Source organism: Echinops telfairi, unplaced genomic scaffold (genome assembly GCF_000313985.2).
Source record: "Echinops telfairi isolate 266 unplaced genomic scaffold, ASM31398v2 ScPeMD7_443;HRSCAF=831, whole genome shotgun sequence".
Taxonomy (NCBI): Eukaryota; Metazoa; Chordata; class Mammalia; order Afrosoricida; family Tenrecidae; genus Echinops; species Echinops telfairi.
Window position 1 is genome coordinate 823,621 of NW_022104341.1, and position 13,378 is coordinate 836,998.

General features: G+C 48.4%; 1 pseudogene; it reads right to left on the bottom strand.

Annotated features, from left to right (window-relative positions):
• Positions 1–899, bottom strand: part of LOC101647810 — a 7,481-nt pseudogene extending 6,582 nt beyond the window's left edge.
• Positions 900–13,378: the final 12,479 nt, after the last annotated feature.

A 13,378-nucleotide genomic window follows, 5' to 3' on the forward strand; every position in this document is an offset into this window, starting at 1 on the left:
GGGGGGGGGGGGCAACATCTTCTTCCAGAGCCAGCACCGAGAGAAAGCCTTCCCGTAGGCTAGCGTGCTGCATTCGGCCTTTTCATTTCCTCAGCTGTGGGAGAATACATTCCTGTTTGTCAAAGCTCTCCCACTGTGGTATTTCTGTGATAACTGAGACAATAGTCATAAGACCCTATAGAGTCCACTTGAAATTACCCGAACCAACCAAATCTACTGCTGTAGAGTTGACTCCACCTCACAGTGTCCCTAAGGACAGAGGAGAGCCGCTCTATGGGGTTGCCAAATCTCAAAGAAACATTGCCTCATTTTCCTGTCACGGGGTGGTTGGTGGGTTTGAACTACCTACCTTGCCATGAGCTGCCCAACACCAGTACCCCATTGTGCCACCAGAGATCCCACATTTATTTAAACCCTCATTCCTCACCTGGATCATTTTCACTGTCTCTGGACTGAATCCTGTTCTTTTTTATTTTTAAAAACCGTTGCTGCCAAGAGTTTTGAAGTCACAAATCTGATCATGTGATCAATCCCCTGTTTAGAATTCGTCCAGAGCTCTGCAGACCTGTCAGGCTGAAGTTTACACTCCCTCACTTAATACATAAATCCCTCAGTGATCCAGCCCCCAAGCCCATTCTGGTTGCTTCACCCGAGTTTCTTGCCACACCCTTGGATCCAAACAAACGGGCACCAGTGGCTCTGCACAGTGCTGCTGTTTCCCCACTGCCTTGCTTTGGTGCCAGCCAACCTGCTGCCTGCAATGACCTTCTTCTTGTACTCTCTCCCTTTGGAAATCGGGCTCGTCCTACTCACCTTTCACATTTCAACCCCAGCATAACGCACTCCAGAAATTCCCCCGTGACCTCTCGGTGTGATTGAGAGGCCCTTTCTGGGTGCATGCCGCCATCACAACACTTAGACTCCTGTGGTCGAATTGGGAGTTTGCTGGTCTAGGGACTACAGCCCCAGAGGGAAGAGGTCAGTTCCCAGTGTGCTTTGCATCTTCCATGGCTAACGCAGATCTGAGGGGCTGCCGGGGTTGGCTGACTTCATGAGGCGGAACAGCAAGACGACTCGATTCTGGAGGTTCCTTGGTTGGAGGAAGAAGGCAGGCAGGCTAGAATCTGAGAAGCAAGACATTCATGCCGGGGCATAGAGAGTTACAATCCTTCTCCTGGGGCTAGAGAGTGACCATTCCCGAGAGACCAGGGAAAGGGCCAGGTTATATAAAACTGCCATTTTAGGACAGACACGCGGGTCCCTGGAATTGAAAAGTGTCTAACGGAACAGTCGAGCCTGCGCTGGAGTACTCCAGGAGAAACCATTTGGGTCTGTGCTAGAGCCCGAGTAGTGACGAAGTAGCCACGTCCTTCCTGGCGAGGGCAGTAAGAAGCTTTCCCAAGCAGCTAGCGTTTCCAGCGTGCTAAGACGACCCTCGCCGAGGAGGAGAAGAAAACATTTGCAGTGTGCTGCTTCCCCACCCACAGATGCCCTTTCCTGAGCTGAAACCTTGAAGCAGCCATCTCTTGTTTTTAATGCGAGGCCTTCTCTATACCTTTCAGATGCTTAGCAAGTGCCTGGAATGAAGGGTTTGTCGGTGCAGAGGGGGCGAGAGTGGGTGAAGGGTCGAGGCAGGGCTGGGAGGGCGATGGAAAGGTACCCCCGCCCCCCCAACCCTGCTCAGAGCTGAGCACAAAGCCCCGAGCACGCATGCGCGCACGTACACAGACCCGCCGGGCTCAGCTGTGCCAAGTTCATTCTTCTGGGTTAAACTGCTGTAGAAAGTGGCAGATAGTTAAGCTGCAGTCGGAGGGTTTGCCACGACAACGCCTGCTGATGAGTTGAAGATGGTAAAAGGGCGACAGCGGATCGTTGGGGTGGGAACGGAGTGCGAAGACTGGTCACAGGAGGCCATCTGTTTAAGGCGAGGTCTTGGAGGGCAGGGAAGCAAAAACAAAAGGGAGCAAGTGAAACGGACGAATCACGGCCAGAGGCAATGACAGCCACCTCACAATCGCCGAGGAGACACCGACATTCATCACGCTTGAAGGCAGAGACGGGATTCTGGAGACGGAGGGGGAGGGACTCTCCAACAGCCAGCGGTGGGGGATGGAGTTGCTGCAGGCGGGTGGATGCCACAAACAGCGGGGCAGTAGAGCGAACGGATGCCCATCTGCCGTTTATTTCATGCGGGAGTGGAGCGTATCTCTCCACGCTTCTGTCCTTCCAGAACGTCACCAGCCCTCACACACGTTCCTCATCCCACCACTAGGAGAGGGTGATTTTTACTTTTGAAATTGTACTGCTGGGCCGTAGAGGTTGTTGGTGCCGACCGCCATCATCTTACAGATGAGGTCCCGGAGGCCCGCCGTGGTGGTGTTTTGTTGGATGGCGTCGAGTGGACGTTCAGCTCCTGGTGACCCCGTGTGACAAGGAGAACTGCTGATTAGACCTCAGTCTTTATTGGGGCTGATCTCCACTCTTCCTTTCACGGCGTCTTTGGGGAGCAGGGGGTTTGAACTGCCAACCTTTCCATTAGCAGGTGAGGGGACGCTATTTGTGCCAGCTCACCAGCCCAGACAATTTACCAGACTCCCCATCTAGTCTTTCCCCCAGGATTCCAAGGGTCTCTAGCCTTTTTTTTTTTTAAGTAAGAAGACACCTCTTTTTAATGCCGAGTATGTTGAACATTCTGACAGGATCAGAACTAGTATCCACTATGACTTAAAAACCAAACCAACCCCCAAACAACATAGTGCTCAATATGACAGCCAGCTACCATGAGTTCAGCAAAGCTCACAATGAAGTGCGTGCATCCAAGGGCGCCTGGTCATGCAGACAGCATGTGTGTGCTGCCTGTGGGCTGTGGAGCCACGAGGCAGCTTGATGCTCAAATGGACCATTACCCTGAAACTTGACAGGCTGGTAGCCCAGGGCTTGGGGTGGGGGTGGAGGTGTGGAGTTCTGCATATCCATGAGTTAGCTCTTTCCAAATCAAGAAGGAAGAGAAGACCGTTCCATTCTCTTTGAAACGAAGAAGTCATCAAGTGAAATCAAGGATCTTAATTTGAAAGGAATTTCAGACCCCAGCAGGAGAAGGTCCTATGCCGTGAGCTTGACTCAGGTGCTTGGTCTTCTCGGATGATCACCGTCCGACTCCTCTGACTCCTCAGCCAGCGATGGTGATGACAGCAGAGAAAAGAGTCAAGGGCTGCCTTGGACAGGAAGGAAAAGAGCTCAAAAGTTGGGGAGACCCAAATGTCTCAAGTCCAGCCCAGGGAATTGTAGGAGGGTTGGAGTGGGGGAACAACTGTGGGCTGTAATGGCCCCTAGCTTGGTAGACCCCTGAGTCTGGGGTCTGGAGAACACAGTTGGGATACTGACAGGAGATATATGGACAGGCTACCCTTTATTGAACTTCCACCTGCAATGTGCCATACGGTGGTGGCTTGCTTGTGGCAATGCCACCAGTATTTCAAATCCCAGTAGGATTACCTATGATGGGCAAGTTTCAGTGGCTTCCAGACTAAGACAGACTACGAAGACGTTCCCGGCAGTCTGCTTCCGAAAGTTAGCCAGTGAAAACGGCATGGATCCCAACAGAATCTGCCCTGACTCCCTCACATTGGATATCTCATCAAGAAGGGATCAGTTGCCGGAAGAGGACCTCATGTTTGGTGAAGTAGAAGACCAGGGAGGGAGTGGGGAGATCCTTGGTGAGAGGAACTAGTCCAGGATCCCAAAGATGGATATCAATGTCCTGCTAAGTATAGGGATGGCACAGGGCAGACAACGTTTCATCAGCCTACTCAACAGCATCGGGCACCGCGCCATAGGCACTCTGCCAAGTCCTTCCCACACATCATTCCTTTAGTCTTCTAGTATTATCGCCCTTGTACAGTTGAGGAAATCTAGGTATTGGAACTTGGAGCTGGAGCCCAGGCAGTATGATTCCAAAGTGCCTGGTCCTAACTACAGCCTTAGCAAGCCATGGTGCGGCTCAATAGAGGTTACACCCCATGTCCTGTGGTGATGGCAATCATTCCATAGCCATTATTTTGGAAGTACAAGTGTTAAAAAAAAAAAGGGTTTCATGTAGTAGGGGAGTTGTAAGAAAATTAGAGTATGACATTTCCCAGGATGGGCAAGAAGATGAAGGAGGAAAAGGAATAATTAATAATAATAATAATGCCCCTAAATTGGGAGGAAAACATTCTTTCACCCCCAGCTAGTGACGGTGAGCCAAGAGAAGGGGCCTAGGGAGAGGTGGGCGAGAGGGCTGATGTGGACATTGCCACCTGCCTGCCTCCACCTGGGTGTCAGCTCTGCCGAGGGCAAGCCCCGAAACAGGCAACTTTGGGTCAAGGCCCTGCGAGGAGGGGGATGTGGCCTGGGGAGTGCAGCTTCTGGGGGTTGGTTGATGAGCTCCTGGGGCACAGGTGAGTGTGAGGGCAGCATTTGCCAGCAAGTGGCACAATAATGGGGGGAATACAGATACGGTGCCCAAACCCAAACTCACTGTCATCGAGCCGATTCTGACCCATCGTGACCCTATAGGACAGGGTAGAGCTGCCCCTGTGGGTTTGCAAGAGACTGTCACTCTACAGGGGTAGAAAGCCCCACAGCTGAGAGCATCACTGGTAGGAAGAGTTTGAATAAATGCTAAATTTAGTTAATCCGCTTACTGCATCAGGAGTGGCCCTTTGGGATGGTTATTCAAAGTCTCTGTTTAGAACAAAACAAACACACATAGCACTGCCAAGACTGTGCTGCCCTGATCTATAAGAACCAGGTCTCGGCTTAGAGCTTGAATGATCACAGTTAGAACTTTCATTTTAGAGAATTAAAATCGTATATATGTAGCACAAACGAGTTTTCCTTAACATTTCAAGCAGAGCTTTAAAAAGTTCATACCCAATTGAGTTTATTCATTCTCTGGGGGGCAAACTTAGAGGGAGCCGTTTAAGCCGGGAAACTAGCTGTTGCAGTTCCTGTTAGAAGATAAGATTTTCTACTTAATTTGACCGAAGGATTGAGCAAATTTTGTGTAATTTGGCAATTTCCCCCCTTGGAAGTTGTCCCTGGTTGCCGTTACTATCTATAACCAAGGAGGCCCACAGGACAGCATCCACAAAAGAAAACTCATTGTTTGCAAGTAATTGGCGAATTTGGGGAGGCTCCAATGATACGTTCTTCCAGAAATGGCTTGAACGTGACACTGGTCTGTCCAGCAAAGCTTGGTGAGCAGGGAAGCGCAGGGATCAGAAGGCCTCTTCGGCTCGCGGTGTCCGAGGTTGGCTGCGAGGGGGAGGAAACGTGTTAACCCGTTGGTCTCAGGGACACTGATTGTCCGGAGAATGACAAGACTCCGTGTTTCATGTGAAGAGGCTGGTCCTCTGCATACCGAGAACTACAGGCAGAAATGCATCATGAGAAGAACACATGGGCACCGTGGCACCGAGAGTGTGGGCCAGTGGCTTGGGGACAAACAGAGTGACCAGACTTCTGAGTACAGAAACCGGTCCTAATCAGACCAATGGAGGAGGGTTGGTCCGAAGAGGGGTTTGCGGTGCATTTCTCCTAGAAGCCAAGGCTCTCAGACCTTCCCACCTGCCGTCCATCTGGCAGAACAACAATTTCTCCCACAACCGCAGCGAGGCCTCAGCCTGGAGGCTCATGCAGACCTCCAGCACTTGGTGTCTCTCCCGTGGCAGCCGTGTCCCTGTCAGTCACATCAGTGAGACCCTCCTGTTCTCTCAGAGAATAACCATCATTGAGAACCGGTGGAGGCAATGATTGTTTATTACTGTTGCTTTTTGCTGTCCATCATCCCATTCCCCTTTCTCGTCCTGGGAGCTCCCCCAGAAGAATCATCTGAAGGAGTTCTTGGTAGTGCAAACAGTGGTTTGATTGCTAACCCAAAGGTGGAAGGTTCAAGTCCACTCAGAGGCACCTCAGAAGCAAGGCCTGATGATCTAGTTTCAAGAAAATCAACATTGAAAGTCCTATGGGGTAAGTGTACTCTGGCATGATGCGGTTGACGGGCGTCAGAATCGGCACCATGGCAACTGTTTCATCATCTTGGTGGGAAGAGTGCCCCACTTCCTGCTAGAGAAATCTAAGGATTATATAGCCTGGGCTGAGACACCTGCTTTCAACTCTGGCTTTGGACAGGGTGCGCCAAGAACAAGGAGCAGTTAGAGCTCGTGCAGCAGCAGCAGCAGAGGTGGCTGCTAAAGACTGGTTCTCATGTTCTTGGGCAAGCTTAATTCTCTCACATTTCCAAGCCTGGTTTCTTTCACGACCAATAGATCCCCAAAGTCCCCTGTGTCTTTCCAATACATACTGACGAGCACATGCCAATCTCTGTTGCTAGTAACAAACAACCATAAGTTGGTACCAAAGGCAGGCCTGTCTTTCAGGTTGGACCTTGAAACTGAGAGAGCCCTTATTGCTTTCTTGTGTCAGATGTCACAGATGATTGTTGAATGGCTGCGCCTTGGCGGGGGAAGGTGGGGTGCTGATCACTGGCACCAAAGGTAATCAAAACATCACCACCAGCTACCAAGCACTGAGCTTTTCCTGTGTGCCGGGCACATTGCCACGAATCCCTCTGGCTTTATTTGATTTGATGACCACCACACCCTTCTGAAATTGGTATTATCCCCAAGACGAAAAGGAGGACCCTGAGACGGAATGAATAAGGACCTTGTCTAATTTCATACTGTCCTATGTGGTAGAACTGGAATGAAAACTCAGACCAGACCTCCAAAAGATTAGTGAGACTCTGGAAAGGCAGGAGGCAGGGAGTTGCCCAACAAGAATAAGGGCCAGGCATGCAGATAAATGGAGGCTGTGGTGGTTCCAGGTAGGATTCTCACCTTCCCCACAGGAGATCTGGCTCCATTCCTGGCCAATGCATCTCATGTACAGCCACCGCCCATCAGTCAGTGGAGACTTATGTGTTGCTAGGATGTTGATCATGTTTCAGTGGAGCTTTTGGACTGAGATGGAGGAGGAAGGAAGGTCTGGCAACCAACTTCTGAAAATCAGCCAACGAAAAACCTACGGGGGACAGCGGTTCCATCCACACCAGACACAGAGATGGAACAGGAGAGGGCACTGTTTGATTCCACTGCATTTAGGGTTGTCGTGAGTTGAGGGCCAACCCGAAGTTCAGCTAATGACAACAGCAGCCTGTTAATAAGGGCCCTCAAAGAGCCCATTTTGGTATTGTTATGGCCACTGTATTCAGGGAACAGAGTGTGTTAGGCTGTCTTCTCTAGAGAAGCAACACCAGTGACACTTGGATGTGTGTGTATAGAGAAAGAGAGTTATGCCAAGAAATGGCTCACATAGCGGTTAAAGAAACCTCATCGTCATCCAGTCAATTCTAACTCATATGGACTCTATCGGAGAGGGTAGGACTGTCCCTGTGGGTTTCTGAGACTGGTCGCTTTCTGTGGGATTAGCAAGTCTCCTTTTGCTTCCTTGGAGCAGCTGGGGAGACCTGGCAGTTCGGAGCCCAACACGTTACCCAATCCACCACCAGAGCTTCACACAGTTGTAGAAGTAACTGAGTCCAGTCTGGTTCAAGTCTGTGGATCAGATGTATGCTAGAGGCTTTTCTCGACTCATAGCTTCAGGGGCTGATGATCAGGAAGCGGGAAGATGAAGCAGGAAGGCCACAGGCTGGTGGATGCAGAGCTGAATGAATCCAAGGTTGGCAATTCATTGATGACTCCTCAGATGGGCAGGCAATATAATAGGAGGTAAATGAACCAGATACAGGATCGAGATATGGCAGAAGCGAGCTAGCTTCTGCACAGTGTAAATCTATACTCAGAACAAACCACACCCTGAAAGAAATCTCCCTTAATTGTATCAAGGCTGTGACCAGATTAAGGAGGTGTTGCTCTGTGGTAGTTACATAATCTGGTGTCAATTTGGGACTTAAGAGAATTAAGAGTGAAGGGGTGGACTCTACTCTGTCAATCCGGTCATAGCCTATGAGGTTTCTGTGTGGTCATGGCCTTCCCCTAAGGATTCTGGGAATGTTGGTATTTCCTCCTTGGAGGTGGGAGACACTTTTCTCTCCGCTCCCTTCCTGTGAGATATCCCTGAGGAGAAGCCACATGGACCTACTCTGATGCAGCCCTGGGAACTGGTGGGGCCACATGGAGACCCCTGCCAGCACTGAGATGCTTCTACCGCCACTGACTTTGCACCCACTGGCCTGTGATCCTCCTGCATTCAGCACCATTGCATGTCTTTTGGAGTCTGAATTGGACTTTATAGATTGGTATTGGACATATGGGCTAATATCAGACTACGGCCTTGGACTGGATTGGGTTGGGATGTTTTCTCAATGTTCAGTTCTTCTTGTATGTAAACCACTCCCTTATACACTTATGTGTGTCCATGGATTTGTTTCTCTAGCCTACCCAGACTAACACATCGGGCTTATGGACTTGATCTGGACTGAGTTGGGATGCTTTCTTAATGTACAATTACCCTTTATATGAAACTCTCTCTTAGACACATGAGTCTGTCTGGACTTGTTTCTCTAGTCTACCTGGTGGTTCTCAACCTTCCAATGCTGTGACCCTTTAATACAGTTGTGGTGACCCCCCCCAACCATAAAATTGGTTTCATTGCTACTTCATAACTCTAATTTTGCTACTGTTATGAATCAGGCAACCCCTGTGAAAGGGTCGTTCAGCCCACAAAGGGGTCAGGACCCACAGGTTGAGAACCGCTGCTCTAAGATCTCATCACAGAGCTGACTGCACTGTGTTAGGTCACATCCCAGGAGGACCCTGGACACCCAAGGAGACATAAAACTCAACTATCCCAAGAATCCACCCTCATTGATTTGTTACACAGTATGATTTCCTGTGCAGAATTTCCAGAAGGGCCCCAAACCAAGGTTGGATTTGACAAATTCAGGAAGCATGCATCCAGGAGAAACAGCCGAGCAGCCCCCTGGACAGGAGGAACCTCCGCGGCTGGAGGAACCACCAAGTGCCTATGATACCAGGGACAGAACCATCATCCCTGCTGCCCCCAAAAAGCCAACCCCTCTGCTACACGCTTGCTGAAAGACCCAACCTTCTGCACACGATCGCTAACCCACGTGACTCATCTTGGCTTCCCATGTGTCATGTTTTGTCTGGACTTGGTGGGCCTGGGTCCCCAGCTCCAAACATTGGGAAATCCAGTCTCCGCAATTCAGGAAGGCACATGGGCAGGAACTTGGAGGGAGCACTGGTGGCTCGAGTGAATGGCACAACCCTGGTGCCCTCCACACCCATGTGTCGTGTGAGATGTGTGGTAGGGACCCTTGTGCTCCAAGTCACTGTCCTACAAGCTTGCACCTAGAAGGGACATCGGAAACGTATAGTTCTGAGGTCTTTACACTTGGCTTTGGAGATCCTGGAGGGCTACTAGGGACTGTCACAGGGGTCAAGGAGTGGACTGGGGTAGGGGGTGGGGGAGAAGGGCCCCCCATTCAAGGTTTCATAATGTCTTAGCTCTGATGTGTTTCAGGTTCTGTGCTTAAAAAAAATCCTTTTTTTTTAATTGGCGAGAAACTTGGTTTGGGACCCTTCTGGAAATTCTGCACACGAAATAATACTGTGTAACAAATCAATGAGGGTGGATTCTTGGGATAGTTCATCCACTTTAGCAGCTCCGGATGCCTTCATTTCTAAGGTCTAAAATCAAACAATAAGTCACAGCAAAGCAAACTGAAGGAAAAGTGAGAAAATACAGATGATCACAAAATAAGAAACCAGAAAACCACCTGTGACCTCATAGTCCCATATTAATATTCTGTTATGCATCTGCCGGTCTTTCGACAATCACACCTGTCACAGTTTGTATTGCCTGCGTGCTTTCAGTAGCGATATTTACAAACAGTTTCATAGGTTTAAATGCCTTTACGTAATAGGATTTCCGCCTTCTATGCTTCTTTCATGTTGATTTGAGCCCTTGCTCACCGTGAGCGCGTGGTGCTTGTCCATTTTCCTGCTGGCGTGTGAGCCTCCATCCTCCGCGTTCTCATCTCGTGCATTTCATTTCCCTTCAGTCCAGTGTCCCTCTAGTTCCTTTCCTGAGATATTTTCACTTGGATCACTAATTATTTTTCATTATAAAATAGATTCATTCATAGGGCGAAACCATTGCACATGGGATAAGAGTGTTCAGTACAAAGAATGCCTTTTTCCCTCATCCACACATGCCAGTTTCTTTCACCCAAATAACGATTCCATCCTGCCAAATCCATCCTGACTCATAGCGTCCCTAGAGGACAGGGTAGAACTGCCCCCCATGGGGTTGCTGAAACGATCATCTTTATGGGAGCAGATGGTCAGGCTTTCTCTCCTGTGGAGCAGCCGGTGAGCTAGAGCTGCGGATCTGCTGCTTAGGAGCTGAGCACTTAACCATCAGGGCTCCTAAGGATAACTATAAATCCCAGCCCCCAAGCCGAACTCATTGCCATGAAGTCCATGCAGATTCATGGCAATCTGTAAATCTTTATAGAAGCAGACAGCCTCGTCTGTCTCTCACCACGCAGCTGGAGAGTTTGCATCTCTGAACTGAGGGTTAGCAGTCCAGTCCCAGCCCACGGCACCTCCCCGACCCCCTCAGGAAGACGGTCAAAATGAGCCGCAGACTCACTGCCATAGAGTCGATGACGCCTCACAGGATGACTGTAGTGAAGAGTAATTCGATGCACCTGGGAGAAATCTTCCACTTATACTTGCAGGTATGTGTTAACGTGTTTGTGTGTTTTACATCATATTGGACAAGTAGGAACATGCTACACACACTGTTGTACACCTTAGAAAGGTGCTGGATTGATTTTTAAGAGTGGTTCTAATTCTTCCTCCTATTTTCATACTCCTTGCCCCATGGTTCCTCCCACCAACGAGAGGAGAGTGTTTCCCTGTCCCTTGCATCTGAGTTTGCTTTGGACAATCGAGTGCTGTAGAAAGGAGAGTGTGCTGGTTCTGAATCTAGCCCCCAATAAACCTTGTGTGCTTTCACTTGTGGAATCTGTCATGGCCACACAAAAAGCCCGGACTAGCCAATTGGAAGATGAAAGCCCATGTGGCGGTCAATCATTCCAGCCAGACTGTTTGTAGAAACCAGACGACACTGCCTGACCACACAGAATGGGAGAGAGTCTACCCAAGATCCGCAGAGCAGACTCCCAATCCACAGCTGGCTATAGAGTCAGAAGTAAGGATACCTGAGCAATAAACATGCTGATGCTTTGAATGCCCATGTCCCGTCATGGTCCTGTCCCCGCTTCTGCAGTCCACCTGTAATTGTGATGCACTTGTCTGCTGCCTCTCATGCTTTGTGACAGTTTCCTTTGCCCTCCATGCCTTTTTATCATCTCAAATCCTCTGAAAACCCTTGGGCAACCAGTGTGAGCTCTTTCTTCTTTGTAAAAACAATTTTAATGGCACGTAATCCATGTATCATACAACTCAATCGTTCAATCATATCAAGTATGATCTCTTTGTAGTGGTCTCCCTCATCTGGATGATGTGCCTTTGTTTTGCCTTTTACTGTTTATGACTTAATACATAATCACCTTACTCATCTTCCTGACACGATTGCTGCAGACAAAATGGGTGCACAGCAAATGTGGTGAAGAAAACTGAGGGTGCTTGGCTATTAAAATATATAGTGTCTGGGGTCTTAAAGGATTGTAGTCAAATAAGCAGCCATCTAGGAGGGAAGCAACAAATCCCAACATGGAAGAAGTCCACCAACAGGTGTGATCATGAGGTGTTACACGAAAAGGTATCAGAAGTTCAAAACCGAGCAACCAAATCAATGTGAAGGGGTGGGGATTAGTGGAGATCCAAAACCCACCTGCAAGATAATTGGACAGTCCCTCTCAGAGGGCCACATGGAAGGGATGATAAATCCAGGGTGTGGTAGAGTGCTGATGAAACACATAGCTATCCTCTAGTTGGTTAATATTTCCTCCCCTTGCTATTATGGTTTCTATTTGTTTCACCTCATTAATTATGTTAGACTTGCAGTGTGTTAGAGTTCTCTAGAGCAGCAGTTCTCAACCTGTGGGTCGCGACCCCTTGGGGGGTCGAACGACCCTTTCACAGGGGTCACCTAAGACCATCAGAAAACAAATATTTCTGATGGTCTTAGGAACCTAGGCACTGCTCTTCTATCCGTCTCCACATGGGTCCACCCACATGCAGATATGCCCACATACCAGTACCCGGTGTGAAGATTGTTACCCATGCTACACCACGCTTCAAGACAAAATTTCATTTATTTGCCATTAAAAAAAATATTTCACGATACATAATTACATATTGTTTTTGTGATTAATCACTATGATTTAATTATGTTCAATTTGCAACAATGAAAACACATCCTGCATATCAGATATTTACATGACGATTCATACCAGTAGCAAAATTACAGTTATGAAGAGGAACTGTATTAAAGGGTCGCAGCATTAGGAAGGTTGAGAACCACTGCTCTAGAGAAACAAAACCAGGACACTTACAATTTTATATATACAACACGAAGAAATAAACAGCTAATTAGTCCACAGAACAGTACAGAGGGACACCGTTCAAGGCACTGCTGTGAGACAGTTAATAATACACTGGCAGTCCTTCACTCTTGAGGGCTACTGGGTCCAAGTTAAGGAAGCAGACAGCTGAGTCTTCTGTAGGGCAATGCAGGCAGTCTGGCCACAGGCAGCAAACAGCAGGGCAGGTCACCAACAATCAGCCAGACAACAGGGTCTGACAATCCCCAGCTCAAGTGATGTATACACTAGTAGTGTATACATTGTTTATTTGTATAATTAAGATTGCTTGATACATGGAAGCCAAGATAGATAACCTTTTAGAAACAATGACAGGAGTAATGGTTCCCTAAGGGAAGGGGAAATGATGGGTGGGGGAGCTGATAGCATGGATGGCTACATAACCCCACTTGAGGGGAGCAAACAGCAGAAGTGTATGTGAATGGATATATTGGATGGTGTAAGATGCAGCAAAACAAACAAATAAATAAGGGTCTGGGGAGGGTGGAGGGTGAGGATAAAGGGGAACTGATATCAAGGAGTTCAAGAAGAAAGAAAATATTTTGAAACTGACTGTGGTAGCATTTGTACAATACTACTTGGTGTGATTGAACTATGGAATGTTATGATATCTGTAAGAGCTCCCAATAAAACAATAAAAACAAATTGATCTCTTTAAATTAGAGAAGGCGTGAAAGAGAGAGAGATTATGCTTTGAACCACTGAGTTTTGGAACAGTTATACAGTAGTAGCTAACTGACATTGGTGTTTTTTATATGGATTCATTAAACAAAT